Here is a 19,917-nt window from a genome sequence, read left to right as displayed (position 1 = left end):
CAGGCCAGGGTGAAGACTTTTAGAAACTCTGTTTCCGTGGACACATGTAGACGGGGTAAACTGATTTTTTGGCTCGTGGAAAATGAATTGTTTCTGTATTATCTTGGCACAGACGCAGCCATGATGATGGTCTGGTCTGACAGCCTTTTATCCAATCATGACAATCACACACTGGGAGCTTTTTGAGTCTTCCAATCATGATTCCCAGTTTGCGCTGCATACGTACTTGATAGTTTGAGAGACACTTGACGACATTGAATTTTATCATTTTATATTTTACAGCTAACATTCAAAGTTATGAACACAGTCAAGTCATCCGAGTCATCATGCTTCAAGTCAAGTCAAGTCTCAAGTCATTAACTTGCAAGTCCAAGTCGAGTCTCTAGTCATTTTTTTTGTCAAGTCAAGCTGCCAGTCATCAAAACGGTGACTGCTCTGCTTTGGACTGTGGAAGGAAGCAGGAGTGCCCGGAGGGAACACATGCATGCACGGGGATAATATACACATCCGAACAGGGATTCAAACTATAGGAACCTTCTAGCTGCGAGGCAACATATATTCATTCAGGAAAAAATACCAGACGGGCTGCAAAATAACTTTTCTTGCTTGTACATGACACAGTTAATGCATGCTTCATGGTCTTTAAGGATTCAGTGAATTGTTAACCCCCTCCTTTTCAGCCCCCTCTCTATCTGAGAAAACAAAAAAGGTGGCCTACTGGTTCTCTTCAAACCTCTTTATCTGAAGCTCCTTATGGCTCTAACACAAACCTTATCACACCCACTTAATTAAACTCACACACCGGTTGACACAGATAATCTGAAATACAAACATGAGATCTCTGTCATACCACGGATACTGAACGTGTGAATAACAAATACATTTGGATCATTTCTGACAGAATATTGTTTATAGTTTTAAACAGGTTTAGGACAAAAACATATTATACAGGTTGAGGAGATCTTTCTGTATGTACATCAGTTAATGCTGATACAAGTACTTTGAATTGACAAAAGACATTCAAGAAGCACTGATATAGAATCCAACAGCACTGGGACTTTCACCTTCAGGTGTTTTTAAATACTATTAAGTTAAGTTTACAGCTAAAGGCCTTTCTTTCTCGTCTTTATTGATCAGGCTGCTACTTCAGAATCACACACGCCTCCAAAGGAACTGTTACCAGTTACATATACTGTAGTGTGGGAGGCCAAAATGTGTTTTTATTTGTGTTTGTTTTATCCTTGTATTCAAACAATGTGAACACAGACTCTTTTATGTGCATGTTATGATACAGAGGCTGGAGCCTGGATTTAGGTTGTGCCAGTTCTCCAGGTGATTGCAGCCAGGTGCATGAATTTGGGGCCAGATTTTTTGACCGTGACAGCGTGTTTCCAGAGTTTATACTAAGTTTATCCTCTGTATAATTTATTTTAGATTTATTGAATGGAAGGTCATTTTTATGTGGATTAAAGGACAATATGTTGGTATGAATTGGAACCTAAACTGTAAATGAATGGATCGTGGTATACAAAGTGGAACAATGCATTGGACATTGTTTTGTTGCTTTGCCAGAACAGACGTCTGACACTTGTTACACAGTTCACCACTCAGTGACTTAGTCAGATAAATATACATGTAGGTTTATGGAAATGAAGTAACGTACAAATGGACAAACACATTGTAGAAAGAGTGCAGGAACATTTTTAAGTGTGGCTTAGCAACAGTCCAGTTGTGTAAGTGGAGCAAAATGAATGATGAGATAAACAAAAAAAATCCTAATCTGTTCCTGACAATGCTTCTTACAACTACATGCCACTCCTGGAACTGTTGTATAAAAGCCATATCACACTCAAGGTTGTGCTGTTGTACTGAATATCCACGCAGTTGTGATACAGCACTCTCTTGTGTTGTGCTGCTTCATTACAGATAGTCTATGAACAAATTGTTGTTCAGTCCATGTTAAGTGCGGCAGCAGGTCATAGCTTGTGTTTGGCGTCTATAGGCTCAGACCTCATCGCTCCTCGCAGATTTATTTTACATGCAAGAAATCTGAGGGGTGATGAGATATTATCTTAACTCCCTGTTCGGAGCCTGGGGCTTAAAGTATGAGCGCAGTACTGGTGCCAGGCATTGGTGGTAATGATAGAGCAGAGGAAGAGAGACCGGAAATCTTGCAGCCTGAAAAGACCGCCAAATTGGGAGGAAGTGTTTGTCAGGTGATTGTGAAGAATGATGCCCGTCAAGTGTGAAAGAAGTGCAGCTTGATTAACCCTTGGTGTACTTGTAGTCATGCTGATTTAACAATTTAATACAAATGAAGCTCAGATACATCAGGTGTGTAAAGCACATTTCTAACAGATTTTTTTGAAAATGCTTCAACTCCAATTATTGAAAACTAATGAAAAACAGAAACCAACACTAAATTTGTAGAATTATTTCTGTTTGATTTCTAGAAATCTAAACATCAGTGAAAAAATAAAAATCACTCACTCATTCCTCTCTTCTTCTCTGGTTAGTTTAGGTTGCACCTTGTGTTAATCTGGATTGAACAGTTCAATCACAAGAGAAACAAATCTTTCCCCTCCAAATTCCTGGTCATTAAATCATTCTCAATCCTTTAAAACCCCCTCTCACTTCAGAGTTAAGGCATGAGCAGTAAAATTTCACACACCATATTTCAAAGCACAACAGGGTTCAAATCCCTGACGAGCTTAGAGCTGTCGGCATCTTGGCTGTGAAACTGTTCAGTAAGTTTGCTCAGCAGACAGCCTAAAACTATACTTTCACAAGGAAAGGTTGTAAACTAATAACAGGTTATTTTAAATGCTGCAGATAATAAAAAGATTTGCTAATCTGCAGAATTCCTAAAGATGTACTCTGATGGTCAGGCTGCCTGCAGTCTGGTTTGGCAGATTCTCAACATAAAGGACGTCCTTGTTTTTATGTCACAAATTTGCTTGAACACCTGCCCAGGAGCAGAAGACAGACGTGACTGTTAGAATAAAATGACAAAAATAACATTTTTTTGGGGTCTTTCATGCCTTTATTGAGAGAGGACAGTGGATAGTGTCGGAAACAGGGGAAGAAGAGGGGGGAAGACACACGGCAAAGTGCCAAGGGCAGGAGTTCAACCCAGGGCCGCCGCATCGAGCACCATTGCCTATGACTGCCAATTTAACCGCTGAGCTAAACCGTCACCACAAAAATAATAATAATTCATTAATATATCGTGACTGCATTTCATCCACTTTGTGTTCTGGGTTAAATTGGAACTAGGTTGAAGACTTCCTCAATACACCTGAAAATTGTAAAATCACAACCACACACAAACACTTCACTTTGAAATAATGCTTCAGAATAATTACAGAAGTAACAAACGTGATCGTGAACGTGATTTACATAAATCTTTCTTCTCTGGCTTGACCCTTCTGTCATCTCTTTCTTTCGCTCCTCCCTGACTCTGTTCTCACTCCACTACGCCTCACTATTTAGTATTTCAGAAACCTGTGCCACTCTAAGTCACGATTTCTCTTAGAACTTGAAGGACTGCTAACCTTCTGCTCCAGAGGAAAGAGCACTGTCAACTTGAGGTGAGAGAAAGAGAGAGAGAGAGAGAGAGATGAACTTTGCCAACTGCATAACATTGTTTTTACTTTGAACATATTGCTACAACACATGTGACAGTAACACTATGTATGAAACCACATTCAGAGTCAATAACAGGAAGAGGAAGTCGCTCAGCAAAGCACAACCACCCTCTGTGGAAAGAACTCATACATTGCGACGCAGTCAGGGGCACTTCAACAAAAAGCGGGCAGTCATTGGATAATTGGATATTGATGAAGAGGTACAGACAAATGCTTTCAATTTAAAATTGTCTACAAGTGTGTCTTTTTATGTTTAATTACATGGTTTATGCTATGTCTATTTATTTTTGCAACCCATTATCTTCACCATAATATGAATCTTCCAATTTTGAATTCACGGTGCATTGACTGAGTATGAAAGTTTTCACAGTCATTATGTCTTTGTAAAAAAATAAACCACCCTAGTTTCAGGATGGATTTGGCTCTTGATCATTGATGTGGAAACACTGGTGATCGTAGCTCTCGTGTTTACAATGTGTATTTATTCCTTAATTTGCACGGCTCCTTGTCAAACATACTCAAATCAAATAAACTAGACTTCTAGCTTAAAGAGGAGGGGGAGGGGACTGAAAATTAAACTAAAAGTGAAGCTGTCAGCCTCCCATGATAGAGCAGCACATGTACAAGAGTGAGGCCAGCATTAGACAGAACTATTGAAGAATTGTATCCTCTGCATGTATCTGGTAAGATTGAAAGTCTATGTATTTTAAATTATTTTGCCTCTGTGCCTCTCTAAAACAAAAAAACACCAGACTCATATTTTAATTCCAACAGTTTAACATTTTTGTCAATGTCTCAAAAAATAAAAATAAATAAATAAATAAATCTTCCTAAATTAACTTCCACTCCTAAAACGAGAGACGGAATATGCAAAGTCTGGAACTCAATGTGTAACAAATCTGTGTAGTGCAAGTCCTTGTATTCACTTTCAACGAAATGATATAAAATATAGAATAATTCTTCCAAAGTGAACTCCTCCTAAAACTAGACAGAATATGCAAAGCCTGGAACTCAGTGTGGGACAAATGTTTGCAGTGTGAGTCCTATTCACTTTTAACAAAATAAAAAGATATAATACAAAATAAATAAATAAAATTATCTTCCCAAGTAAACTTCCACTTCTAAAACTAGATATGGAATATTCAAAGTATTGAACTCAAAGTGGAACAAATGTCTGTCATGCAGGTGTAGGTATTCACTTTTAACACCATTTTAAACTGTAGCAGTCACGTGGCAGCTTATTGCTTCATCTCAGCAAGCTTTTCATCAATTTGCTTTTCAATCTCTTGAAGAGATGCCTTCTTTTCTTTGGCAGTGCGACGCAAACTGTTAGATTTTGTGATGAAAGTCAGTTTCCCAGTGGATTCAGCTTTGTCAGCGTACTCATCAGCCGACTTCTCCAGTGCACCAATGTTTTTCTCTACACTGGCCCTCTTCTTTTTAAGTTCATCCAGCTCATCTGCAAGAGCCTTTCTTTTTTGCACACTCCTTTCCTTCTCATTGATCCTCTTCTGTTCATCCAGGTAGCTGTGCCTTTGTCTTGCTCCAGAAACTGAGATCAAAAGCTCTTTGGTGAGTTGCACATTAGTTACACCACCCACAGATCTGATATGGCCAACGATGAGTCTCTGAGCAACCAGAGAGGCCTCCTTCTGATTCTCCACAATCAGCTCCTTGTTGATTGAGAACCCTCTCTCAACACTGGCCTGTCCATGAGAGAGAACTAGCAGCATCTTCACCACATGCCATACCTTGGAGAAAGCTTTGCTGGTTCCCATTGTCTCATGTAGTTGAGTGACCACTCTGTTTGTCCTGGGGTCAAACTCCCTGAAGCTGGCTTGAAGGGCCGCAAAATCACAAAACTGTCCGAATTCTCAAAGGATGTCATCACACACCGACTCCTCAACATGGTTAGCCTCAACAAGGTGGTGCAGCATCCTTTTCATTTGAGCCAGGCACACTTCTTTGGACTCAGCCATGCGTCTTGGGTAAAGGCACTGCATACTTCTCACTAGCTGGTGGTTCACAGGAGCCTTACTCTGTAGCTTCTCCAGTATTGTGATCAGGAATGTCTTGCATTCCATCTTTAGCTCCAGGGCCTGTCTCTCTGATATCTTGTTGATGGATTTCAGTTGGTTGAGACAGGTTTCAGCTGAGAATCCCAGGTTGATTTTGGTGGCATCCTTGTGTAAGCTGCTATCCTGGAGAGGGATATGCAGAAGCTTCAGGACTGAGGTGGCGTCCTTCAGAGGTTTTTCTTTGCAGAATCGCCCCATAAGTCCTGTGAATTACATAAATTCAAATTAGTGTAAAAATTCAAATTCAATTGTCAATATACCCCATGTACACCAAAAGAGGAAAACAATATTATTTAGTCTACCTAAATCAAATTACAATTGGTACCAACAACATTTAAACTCACAAGACTGAAACAATTAACAGAATGGATTAATCAATGAACAGAAAACTGAAATTTTAGTCTAATTTTACTTGTTTTGTAATGTGTTTCTGTGCATGTAACTGTGTAAAATAATCTGATATGTACCACTTACAACTTTATAGTTGTGTTTGTCTTTGTCCATATAATTATAAGAAAAGTTAGGTTTCTGACTGCTGGATAAAAATTAAGTTATTTCCAGATGACGGTTTGGGTTCAGATAATGAGTGATGAACATTTACCATAATTGTATACTTTTTCAACCTTATTTCTCTAGCATTTAATGGTCTAAATCAGTTGCATTGAGTAATCAAATAATTGTTAGTTGCAAACCTTCTCACTTTAATCATGAAAAGTCAATATAGTAACAAATAGAGATTACCCACATTTGTACTGATCAAAATTATGCATTTATATATTTAACCTATATTTTACTGGGTTGTCCCATTGAGATGCACTTTTTTTTTAGAGAGACCTTCTCCATGAAATGGCAGTGCCAGCAGTAATGTTACATGACACATTATAATACATACAAAATTAGATATTAATAATCACATTAAAATATAGCAGAATCAGGGCAATGATCAAGGCCTGGATTAAAATCAACATCCCAAACAGAGAACTCAATTCAGAGTAAGTCTCTAGGTGTCACTGTTGTTCACTTATTCGTTCAGAGTGGGGATTTAAAATGTTGATAGAATAGTAGAAACACAACGCTTATATGGCAAATTCAATAACCATTAGCGTCAATTAAATATTAGGCCCATGGCTACTACAGACAAACAGAGGGCAGAAACAGAGCATACACATATAATATGAAAATCCCTACTTTTCATCAGTTAAAGCATATCCTTGCTGAGGAAGGGGAGCATGGGCTTATCCGTCTGATAGAGCGTGAGGAAGGGGGTGATCTCTCTCGCGATGCTGTTGAAGATCATCACTTTTGGGATGAACAGAGGATCCTTGGAACTGTTCTTCACAGCCTCAAAAGATCCGAAGCCTCGGAAGATCACGCGTAAGCACTCTCTCTACGTAGGGTTGTCACGTAGGGCCAAAGCTTCAGAGCTCGGTCAGACACACTGACATTTTCAAGCAAACGGTGTCTGCAGAACTTCAGCATCACGGTGCTGCATCCAGTGGCGGTTACGAAGTCCTGACGACGAGCAGGACAATCATGGAAAAGCCAGTATAGGCTCGAGAGTGTGTGCTCAATGTCCCAGCTAGTAGCTTTGCATCCCTCTCTAAAGGCGTTGTGCATGATATGCAAACCGCAAGAACTAGTGTTGAGAAGCGATCTGTCCACCTGCTTTTGCATCTCTTTCTGTAGAAGTCCAAACGCTTTCCAGTTCACGTGTGGCCCGTCCATAGACAGCTGGATGAGGTTATTAACTCCTGTCTCCGACAGCGCGTTGCTAATCTTTTTGCGACGATATCAACTGCAGTGGAATGTCCCAAAAATTCCGACCCAACATAGTTAGTGTTTACTTCTGCTACATCCGACAGCCTCACGTGTAAATCCATTTGTTTGGACTGCAAATGTTGGTTTAGGCTTTCGTCAAACAGCACTACATATGCCGTTTGTTGGGACACTTCTAACAGTAAGAGTCTTTTAAAGTCCGGAGCAAGCCCAAAAGTACAGACATAGGCACACTTGTTCTCACCACAGGTAAATTTCGCTGCAATCTGGCTGTCCGGGAACATAGCGGCGAAAAGACTGCTCGTGTCCTCAGATGACTTGAATGAGTAGTGTGAATTTATGATTTTTAGTGCCCACAGTATCTGCGCTTTGAGGACTTCATTTTTTGCAGAAACGTCCAAAGTTGTCTGCTTTGTTGCTGTGGAAACTGTAGTAGTGTTGCTGGATGTCCTCACAGCATCAGCGTTCATAAACTCACCTATGGGTATTGCGCTGCTAGCAACTGCGGCTACAGTCTCTTGCTTTTTCCCCTTCAAGTGGCTAACGAGCGCTGCCTCGCCCATATTCGAAATGTCAAATGTTTTACAGCACAGTTTGCATTTAGCACGTCTTGGGTCAGTGTCTTTGGCCAGCCATAATTGGTATTTGTCCTTAAAAAGCCATTTATTGTTGAAGCTGCACTTCCCTGGCATTTTGTCGGCATCGTCCGTTTGCTAGCACTAAGCAACTCCAGGCTAGTGGGTGTGCCTGCAGTTCCTACGCGCTTGCACGACGCATGCCCAGTAACACAGACTGAGCCAGACTGAATAAACTTTTCACACCACCAAAATATCATGACGGTCCGTGGCAATTGACATTTTATTACGACACATTGATTTTGTTTGGATTCATTGATGAAACTTTAGATATATTTCCATGATTTTTCCAAAACTTTTGAAAAAATATAATTTTCCATAACTTTTCCAGGGCCTGGAAATTGCATTTTAAAATTCCATTACTTTTCCAGGTTTTTCATGACCGTACGGACCCTGATTATGGGATGTGTGGTTTTGGAGCTGGACCTCAAAGTAAGACAGGAGAAACAATATATCCTTACGCTGCGTTCATTTTGACGAGACTTCTTTGGATGTGTCTTTCATGAGTCAGCTTTATGGGAGAGCAAAACAGAATTGTTTTATGGGTGCTTGGCAGAAGGTAGAGAGTAGAGGTCTTCACGGGTCTACCAGAACCCTAGGACCCGGGACCGGGACGGGTTCGGGTCCACGTATTACGTGGTCAAACGGGTCCGGGTCGGGACTTGTTCTGTAATCCTCGGTTCCGGGCCACATTATGTGTAATACCCGGATGGATCCGGGAAGACCTGTCACAGTTTAACTGGTGTTGAATTTACTGGTGGCGGTCACAGATGTATGTGGGCGTGGCTTATGAGTCCGTTGTCCACAAACGAGGAAATAAACGACTCGATTGCATTTCGCTGCTTTATCTCAATCAATCTGTGTCTTTCCAGACATTGTAAGACACACAGTTTGCTGGAACATTAATTTTTCTGTGGACAATATTACATACCAATAGTGAACCGTACACTTGCCAACTTACCGTCTCTGCTTCTGTTTTCTTAAAATAACGCAATGCCACGGAAACATCTAGTAAATAGAGAGGAAATTCAAATCGGTAAAAGCTTCACAATAACTCAAACTCAATACATCAGCATGAGTGATCTGTGGTGTAACGGAACACATTAACTGGTCAGCTGAAGTTTGAATTAACTTGTGATGTTCCACTGTGTGCGGCTGCGGTTGCAAAGGCGATCTCAGAGCTCGTTTTTATGATGCTGTTGGAAAAAATGTTGAAGCTTTATAATCAAATGTTTTAGAGTTGAAGTTATATAATCAAAAGTTTTATAATGATATGTTTTAGTTGAAACTTTATAATTAAATGTTTTAGAGTTGATGATATATAATCAAAAGTGTTATAATGATATGTTTTAGTTGAAACTTTATAATCGAAGGTTTTAGAGTTGAAGTTATATAACCATAAGATTTATAAATTATAGTTATAATGCCTTAAAGTTAACTTTCCTATAGTCTAAGGCCTTAAAGTTAAAGTTTTTATAGTTAAAATGTCTTAAAGTTAACTTTTCTATAGTCTAAAGCCTTAAAGTTAAAGTTGTACAGTCAAATGTCTTAAAGTTAAAGTTTTACAGTCAAGTTTTTTATAGTTGAGGTTTAACAGTCAAATGTTTTATAGTTAAGGTTTTATATTCTAATGTTTTATAATAAGTTTTTATAATCTAAGGTGTTAAAACTCTAAATATAGAATCCTAAGCTGAGAAACTTGCTGGGCTCAGTATGAAAGCCAGGTGCAGGGTTGGCAGCTGGCCAAGAAAAACAGGTGCCCCCCCCCCAGCCCCTCCCTTTTCTGTTGTACAGTGCATGAACGTGCCTAATTGGCCGGAGTGAAGAAGAGTCCTGCAGAAAAGTTGGAAATGGGTCAGGCAAAACTGAGAGGAAACCAACTGAGGGAAGAGAGCCAGAGCGAGGGGGGGCTCCAACAGGTGTTGGGGCAAGCTGAAGCCCAGCGAGGGAGGGGCTTAGAGTATATAAGACCCGAGCGGCTGACCCGTGGGCAGTCTCATCCGGATGACACTCATTTATTTATTGATGTATCAGTTCTGTAATCAATAAAGATTTTTGTTGCATCAGATTTTGCTTTTTCTAAGATTATTTTTGACAGTTTTATTTCTCAATTTGAAGACTTATTCGACCAAGTTTATTAACTATTTTTAAGATTTTATTATATATTGGAGATTGAAATTAAGTTGCAGATAAGATAGTTTGTGGAACTTTTTGCCACAACATTTGGCGAGCCAGCCAGGAGGAGTGCAGACGGAGGGGGGGCAGAACCTGGTGGGGTCCTGCATTTCAACACTTTTGGCCAACAAACGAACAGAGGTAAGCAGTTTTATTTCTGCATAATTCGGACTGTGTTTTGAATGCGAGATCCTCCCGGGTACATGTCTCCTCCCGTCTCCTTCCAAAGAGCCTAGATAACATTCTGAAAATCCAAAATAATAATTACGCACCAATATCCTTGCTTTTAATTAACTATTATACAAAAACAGATTGAATCAAACCAAGAGCGCTGAGACTAAAATTCCATCTCAGCAGAATCTGATGCAATGATTTATGTTTGTCTGTGTCTATGTATGTTTGTCTGTGTCTGTTTATCTGTAACTAACCCAATCACGTTGTGAAAGGTGTTTATGGGATGAGATATAGCTGCAAATGGCTATAGTGTTGGACTTCTGTCTGCTTTTCTCCTTGAGAGAGAAAGTGTAGAGAGTGGAGCTGTTGAAAGGTTTTAGTAAGTGAAGTGAAAGAAATATAATCAAGTGAGTGTGTGAGGCAGAAACTGTACTCTGTGCATGTGAAAAGATAAGTCTGAGAGGGAGTGTGGAATACAGTAACTGTGACTCTTGTGTGCGTGCATGAAGTTGTATTGTGAGCTCATTGTGTTGTTTAACTGTTTCGTCGCGTCTAGATGTACGTTACAGAATGTAAGCTTACTATAGGAGTGAGGTACATTGTGTGTTAAAAAAGTGTGTTTAATGTTTATGGTTCAAACAAACAATAGAATTAGTTTTTGTGTTTTGTTTTTCTTTTTGTTTTGTTTTCAAACTAATTGAATCAAACCAAAAGCACTAAGAAGAAAATTCTGGTAGAATCTGGTGCAACTTTACATGTTTGTCTGTCTGTCTGTCTGAAGTACCATGGGAAGGAAGTGTGGATTTGAAGAGATACTCCTGCAAATAGTCATAGCAATTTGGTGTGGTGTGTGTGTTGCTATAGTGGGGGGATTGGCATGGTTTGAAATAAGAGCATCAGAAGAAAAAGCTAAGCAATAAGTCGGTAAACAGCTAGAAATAACAGGTAGAAAACAAGGAAATCTATGGTACATTGTGCGAGTGAATGAAGCTGATATGTGAATTTATTGTGCTGTTAGATGGTGTTGTGGTGTTTAGATATGTGTTACCATGTAGTCAAAGCATGAGCTTGCCACAGGTTTTAAGAATAACTGTTGCCTTGAACAATACATCACTTGGCGTGATGCATTTTGTGCTAAAAAGGTTTGTTAAATAAAGTCTGAATTTCTATTTTTATTTCTATTATTTTTTCATTTTTATATGCCCCCAAACGTAAGATCCTCGGGGGACGAGTGACAGCCACGCTTTAAAGGGGAAGAAGTTTTTTTCCATTTTTATACGCCCCCAAGCGTAAGATCCTCGGGACACGAGTGACAGCCACGCTTTAAAGGGGAAGAAGGTTTTTTTTTTTCCATTTTTATATGCCCCCAAACGTAAGATCCTCGGGGGACGAGCGACAGCCACGCTTTAAAGGGGAAGAAGTTTTTTTCCATTATTATACGCCCCCAAGCGTAAGATCCTCGGGAGACGAGTGACAGCCACGCTTTAAAGGGGAAGAAGTTTATTTTTTATTTTTTATTTTTATTTTTTTTTATATACCCCCAAGCGTAAGATCCTCGGGGGACGAGTGACAATGCTTTAAAGGGTAAAACATTTTTTTCATTTTTATATACCCCCATGCGTTAAATCGTCGTGTGACGAAGTGAAGACGGTGGGGAGGGTAAAACATCTTTTCATTTTTATATACCTCCATGCGTTAATTCGTCGTGTGACGAAGTGAAGACGGTGGGGAGGGTAAAACATTTTTTCATTTTTATATACCCCCATGCGTTAATTCGTCGTGTGACGAAGTGAAGACGGTGGGGAGGGTAAAACATTTTTTCATTTTTATATACCCCCATGCGTTAAATCGTTGTGTGACGAAGTGAAGACGGTGGGGAGGGTAAAACATTTTTTCATTTTTTATATACCCCCATGCGTGAAACTGTCGTGTGACGAGTGAAGACCCCCAAGCGTAATTTTTTCATTTTTATATACCCCCATGCGTGAAACTGTCGTGTGACGAGTGAAGACCCCCAAGCGTAATTTTTTCACTTTTTATATACCCCCATGCGTGAAATCATCGTGTGACGAAGTGAAGACGGTGGGAGGGTAAAACATTTTTTCATTTTTAAATACCCCCATGCATTAATTCGTCGTGTGACGAAGTGAAGACGGTGGGGAGGGTAAAACATTTTTTCATTTTTATATACCCCCATGCGTTAAATCGTTGTGTGACGAAGTGAAGACGGTGGGGAGGGTAAAACATTTTTTCATTTTTTATATACCCCCATGCGTGAAACTGTCGTGTGACGAGTGAAGACCCCCAAGCGTAATTTTTTCATTTTTTATATACCCCCATGCGTGAAATCTTCGTGTGACGAGTGAAGACCCCCAAGCATAATTTTTTCATTTTTTATATACCCCAGGCGTGAAATCCCCGTGAGACGAGGGAAAACGCTGCGGAGGGGTGTGAGTTTTTTATTTTTTATTTTTTAATTTTTTTATCTTTGGTTCAGGTTTTGATTATTTCTTTGAGTTTGAGAGAGTAATGAGATTATCTCGAAGTACACCAGCTGTAACGTCCGTGAAGTGATACGGGGTCAGTGTGGTGTAAGGAATCTCAGGGCACCAACAGAGGATAGTCGCCGCGAGAACGACGCTGGCCAGAGTACATACAAGTAACCAAAACGTTTCTATGTTTGTGATTAGTCTAGAATAGTGTATGTTGAAAAATATTATGTAACTGCTGTAAAAAGTGCTTAGTAGATCCGCGGCTGTATGTCTCCTGCCAGCTCCAAAAGGACCAAGTGGGAAGCAGGGAAGTGAGAATATATAATCAGACTTCTGTAAGAAGGCAGACTAGAAATAACTAGAATACCATCCTTCTAAAAGAAGTAGATATAAAACCAGCATGACAGCAGGAAAGAAAAGTTAAGAAGAACAACAACGATCAGACAAAAAGCCGAAGATCCTTATATCACAGGCAACTAGTGCATGTTAAAGCTACATGGGAGCCAAACACGCCAAAGAAATTGAAAAGTTAACAAGAGGCAATTTGGTGACACCGGTAACGTTAATAATATTACGCCATCCCGATTACAAAAAACAAATTCAACACTACATGAAAAAATGGAATGAAAGAACCAAAAAAGGCCTACAGTGGCCAAAAGAGGGCACTTTCAGTATGGCGTGCTGTAATGAAGTGGAGGCTAGCATAAGGCTCTACAAGACTAAAGACACAAGTGCCAGAGAGAAGTGTTGCAGTGGTTTAAATATGAAACAGAAAAAAGCCAACAGATTGTCAGAGCCACGAGAAAAATATCATATGAAGAGGGGAAATCTCAAGACGACAAAAAAGGAAGAAGAGGGAGGGCAAATGAGGACCTAGGACCACGCCCAACTGCTCCACAATGGCAGCCAGACCCTCCGCCTTACCCAGACAGTGGAAAAACAAGCAATCGCACCAACTCTGACACAACAGGCCAAGAAGACACTGACTCAGAAAGTGACTCAGAGAAAGCAAAAGACAGAGAAGCCTATCGCAAAGCAGAAAGAAATTACCAGGCAACTAGAGAACAGCACGGAAGAACCAATTCCGACACAGAAGAAGAAGACACTCAACCAAGAGATAAAAAAAGAAGCCGAAGCTCACGCAAAAAAGTGCAAAGTAGCACCCGGGGACAGTATGAGGCGGAGCTTAAACAAACTGGACAATCCAACCAGATCAGAGAAATGAGGAGAGAAAGAAGCGAACGACAAAGAAAAGAAGAAGCACGGAACAGAATGGAATCATCACAGCAGGAGCTGGAAGAAGAGCTGAGAAGGCTAGAAGCTGCTCTTGCAAAGGAAAAAGAAGCAGCCATTCAAAAAACGACAAGAGACACAAAAAGATCAAAGGAGAGACCCCAAAAAGAGCCACAAAGGGGACCAACTCACCAAAGTACGCCAGGACCAATGATGGTGCATCTGAGCGGTATGATGGAGCCAGCAGATGCGGAAGTTGATAGTCTACAACAGCAATTGAAAGATATGGAAGACAGAATAATAAGACGAGCCGATTCCATGAGCAGAAGTGTGAATGAGTCGCTTCGTAAGCCTCCAGTGGAAGACTATTTAGATCTAAGATTTGGGAAAACTTTTCCCAGGAAGCATGATGCCAAGAAGAAGGCTCCTCCTGGTGTTAAGCCCAGCAGGTGCTATAGCATGGATGAGATGAATCAAGATCCTGATGAAGAAGACCAGGAACAGCCTGTAAGCCTGATGCCACTGGTGACTAAAGGGCAAGGCCCCCCCCCGATATGTACCCTGGTCATTCATGGACATGATAGGCCTGGCCGATAGACTGCCAACCCTTACGGAGGGAGCAAACAAATGGATCACAGCCTTGGAGGAAAGCACAGCAGGATTGAAGTTGGCTCTGGGTGATGTAAAAGCTTTGCTAATGCTCACGGCAGGGAAGCAGATAACGGAGGAAATCTTCAATGATGCTGGCCTAAGACTAGCAGTGTCAGGACACACTGCAGACCATGTGGGTTTTGACAGAAATCGTGGCAACGTGTGGAGAGAAGTAAGGAAACATTTCCCAGAGAAAAGGGATCCATCAAAACTGGAGGGGGAAATATTAAAGGATGAAGAGTGCCCGCTCAAATTCCTACACTCTTTCCAACGGAAATGGAAAGATGAAACAGGCGAGGCCTGGAATGCTAATGATACCACAAAGAGTTTGTTTAAGTTGATGGTAAAGAAGGCTATGCCACCTGAGGTGCAGAAACATCTAGAGGGCGTGGTGGGGTTGATGAAGATGGAGTGGCCTCTATTCTCAGAACACATCGTCCATCATGTGGAGCGATGCAGGAAAGAGCAGAAACACTCGGAACATCAAAACAAACAGCTAGCCAACAAGCTCACTCAGCTGCAGCTGGGAGAATTATCCAAATCTAGAAAAGACAAAGGTCGGACTCGAGCTCCAGTGATAACAGCCACGCAAGCCCAAGATCCACCTAAAACAGTGATAGTTGCCCCGCAAATACCAACTATCTGTCAAAACCAAAATCAACCACCAGCAAACAGACCAGAGCAACTGACAACAAACCAACCTTTAGCTACCACGACACCACCCATATATGTGCTGTTAATGCACCAACTGGAGGAAGACCATATCCAGGACAAGGTAGAGAAGGACCTATGCAAAGAGACGGGAGGTCCCAAAGAGGAACATGGAGAGGACCGCCCACACAACAGTACAGACGATCTCAGTCCATCATAAACCAGAGTGAACGACCACCAGGACCACTTGGATCACAAAGAGGTGTATGCTGGGGGTGTGGACAAAGTAATCACATCCAGAAAGACTGTCCGACCCAACCATGGCCCGAACCAACTGGTTACACAACCAGCCGATGGATGGGACCTGCTACAGATTGGCAATAGGGGTGCCCAGAGAAGCAAGAGGGAGAGAAAATGACACCAGTCATCTCATCACAACCACAAGATGAACCCACCATACCAGTTCTAGTGCAAGATTGTGAACATTCCTTTATGGTGGATACAGGTGCAACGTACTCGTGCATTGGTAAAGAAGGCTCCGGTCTCCCCCTCTCCAACTCGTCTATCAAGACAAGTAGGCTTCTCTGGGAAGACTCAGATAACACCACTAACACAGCTGGTTCCAATGTTGATTGCAGGAAAAACAATTGTGGCACCCTTGCTCTTGTCAGTAAACGCACCTATAAATCTACTAGGACGAGACATCTTGTGTACATTAAAAGCAAAGATCATGTGTACGCAGGATGGACTCTATGTGGACTTTCCAGAAGAATCAGGTATAAATATGATGTCCCAAATGGCCAAAGAAGAAGCGTCAAACACTATCCAGCCTTTGGCTTACTGGATACGACTGACGCCACAAGAACCAATGCTTCACGTACAATGGAAAGTATGGGAATCATGGGTAAAAGCTCTGCTGGGAAAAGCTGATGATCCACACTTACCACTGCATTGCACCCTGCAGTACGATGAAAACCATGATCACACAGACTATGAAGCTTGTTGGGATGAGATAATCAATAAAAAGATGTACTCCATCACCAGCCATGACATCTACATTGGACCCCAAGGTGCTGCTGCAGCTGTAACACTCCCTACAGAACTACACGAATGGTTCAAGGTCAAGAAGTCAACTCCGCATGTCAAGCTGCTGATAGCGGAAGGACATCAGTCACACGAACTAGGCCCAATGATGAAAAAAGCTTTGCAAGTTCAAGAATGGAAAACCACAGACAACAAACACATTCATGTTTCTCCAGATAAACAGTTCACCAGAATTTCAATAAAAAACTCCGACACTGGACTGGCAGAAAAGTTTTGGTAGATCAGAGAACCCTCACTCAAAGGGCTATAGCACCAGAACATGAAAGACTGCTAGCACAAGTACCCCAAGAAGTATGGTCTAAACACAACACCGATGTTGGCTGTGTAAAATCAGCACAGCCCGTGCGCATCAAGCTAAAGCCAAACGCAAGACTGCCTTTTGTGAAACAATATCCACTCAAACCGCACCAGCTGGAAGGAATTAAGCCCACAATTGACGGTTTGGTTGCAGCAGGAGTCTTGGTAGAAGCAAAAAGCCCCTGCAACACACCAATTTTCCCAATCAAGAAAGGACAAACAAATAATTACCGATTGGCTCACAATCTGAGGGCTATTAACTCCATCGTTGACGCTGAAACACCACTTGTTCCAGACCCACACACACTACTTTCTCACATTCCACCTGACACAAAGTGGTACACTATTATTGATTTATGTTCAGCCTTCTTTAGTGTACCAGTGCATCCAGACTCACAGCATCTATTCGCATTCACATACCAAGGGAAACAATATATATATCGTAGGATACCTCAAGGATTTTTGGAGTCACCTATGCTTTTTAACCGCGTGTTGGCTCAAGATCTACAACACATAAATGTCCCTTCTGTCATTCTGCAATACGTCCACGACTTATTGATTGCCAGTCCAACAAAGGAACAGTGCGAACAAGACTCCATTGCAGTACTCGCCGCACTCGCAAATGGAGGCCATAAAGTCAGCAAAGAAAAGTTACAATTCTGCCAGCAAAAAGTTGAGTACTTAGGCAGACTATTATACGGAAATAAAAGACTCATTGCGCCATCACAAGTGGAAACCATAATCAAAGCCCCACAGCCACAGACTGTGGGACAAATGCTCTCCTTCCTGGGAATGGCGGGATACAGCCGACCGTGGATCTGTGACTATGCTCTCAAGACTGCTCCACTACGAGCCCTTATCAGAGCAGCTGGTCAAATAGACAATGCAGCTAAACTGCAGTGGACAGAGACAGCGGAAATAGCCTTCCAGTCTCTAAAAGGAGATATGCAGTCAGCACCAGCACTTGGGAACCCAAATTACAGTCAACCATTTCATCTGTACGTTTCAGAAAGATCAGGTTTCGCCAACGCGGTGTTAATGCAAGACACAGCGATAGGCAAACAACCGTTAGCCTATTACAGCACCAAACTGGACAATGTGGAATCAGGTCTGCCACCCTGTTACCAAGGATTGGCCGCTGCAGTTTTTGCCTTTCAAAAGGCCTCCTCACTAACTATGGGACACCAAGTAATATTGTATACGTCCTACCAGCTACATGCAATGCTTACCAGCCCACGGTTTGTTTTGACCCAAGCTAGAAGGACTGGCTATGAGGTCATACTTGCTGCACCAGAGTTAACTATCCAACGCTGCAACACCATTAACCCTGCCTCCAGGATGGTGTTGCCTGATGATGGTACTCCTCATGACTGTGTTAAAAACACTGAGGTGTTCATGCATGCTCGGGAAGATTTGTATAGTCAACCTATAACAGCAGACCTCACGCTATTCGTTGATGGATCCTGCTTCAGAAATGCCACAGGCAATCATGCAGGTTATGGCATTGTGCAACTAGATGAGGATGGCGCGACCTTCACGGAGATTCAGTCAGTGAAAATTGATCAGCCGTGCTCCGCCCAGCTCGCAGAAATCAAAGCTTTAAGTGCCGCATGTAACTTATCTTCAGGGAAAAGACTAAATGTGTACACTGACTCCTCATATGCATTCGGAGTCTGCCATATTTACGGAAACATATGGAGACAAAGAGGATTTCAGAGGGCAGATGGCACCCCCATCACACATGGAGAAGATATTTCATGTCTTTTGGAAGCAATGATGCTCCCCACAGCAGTGGCAATTATCAAATGTTCCGCACATCAAAAAAAGGACACCCTCATTGCTCAGGGTAACAACCTTGCTGATGAAGTTGCCAGACGTATAGCAGTTGAGACAATAATGGGACCAATACTAATAGCAGAGGATCTGGCGCCCCTTATGTCAGTAGACTCACTCATCCAAGCACAGGACAGGGAAAAAAGGGTGTGGTTAGAAAGAGGAGCCATTAAAAATACCCACACGGGCCCCCACAGGGGCTTATGGCGCAGCAGTAATGGATACTTTGTGTTACCTGGGGCTTTGCTTCACTTTGCTATTCGCAATGCTCATGGTTCTGATCATTGCGCGAGGGGGGAGGTGATAAGACGCCTTCAACGCAGTTGGTGGTTGCCATTTTTGGCAACAACAGTTGACAGAGTGTTGCATGAATGTGATGAGTGTGCTCAGTACAATGTTAGGAAAGCTTTTTCAGTCCCAATAGCACACATGCCACCATTAGATGGCCCTTTCAGACATTTAGTAATAGATTTTGTGGACATGCTTGAGCGTGTAGGAGGAAAAAGATATATTTTGGTAGTTGTTTGCCGTTTCAGTCGGTGGATTGAAGCTACACCCACTCCAGGGCCAGATGCGAGATCAACAGCGAAGTTTCTGTGCAAAGAGGTTTTTCCTCGATTTGGTCTACCTGATAGCATCGTGTCTGACAATGGTCCAAGTTTTGTGGCAGAAACATTCAAGCTAGCGTTAAAAATGCTAGGCATTAAACAGAGGTTTGGGTGTGTGTATCACCCTCAATTTCAGGGTACAGTCGAAAGAGCTAATGGAACTCTGAAAACTAAAATAGCAAAAATAATAGCAGATGGAAACCTCAAGTGGACAGAGGCTTTACCTTTGGCGCTAATGTCTATGAGAATGCAGACTAACAGAATCACGCATCTAACCCCGCATGAAATGCTTACGGGTCGACCCATGCCTTTCTTCAGAGGTCCCTATAAGGGACCTCAGCTTGAGCAGCTTGAAAGAGAACTAACAAGTTATCTAACCCAAATGACTAAAATTCACAAAGACATTTTTCAACAGACAAAGGCAGCCTCAGAAGACAGAGACACTGAGATCCCTGAGGACATTCAGAGGGTGACACCTGGTGATTGAGTATACGTGAAGGTGTTCAAAAGAAAGTGGAACCAGCCAAGACGCGAAGGTCCCTTCAAAGTCATATTAGCAACCC

This window comes from Semicossyphus pulcher, unplaced genomic scaffold (assembly GCF_022749685.1).
Source record: "Semicossyphus pulcher isolate SPU_LCO1_2020_fin unplaced genomic scaffold, fSemPul1.0.p SCAF_13, whole genome shotgun sequence".
Classification (NCBI taxonomy): Eukaryota; Metazoa; Chordata; class Actinopteri; order Labriformes; family Labridae; genus Semicossyphus; species Semicossyphus pulcher.
Note: the sequence above shows the minus strand (reverse complement) of the source record.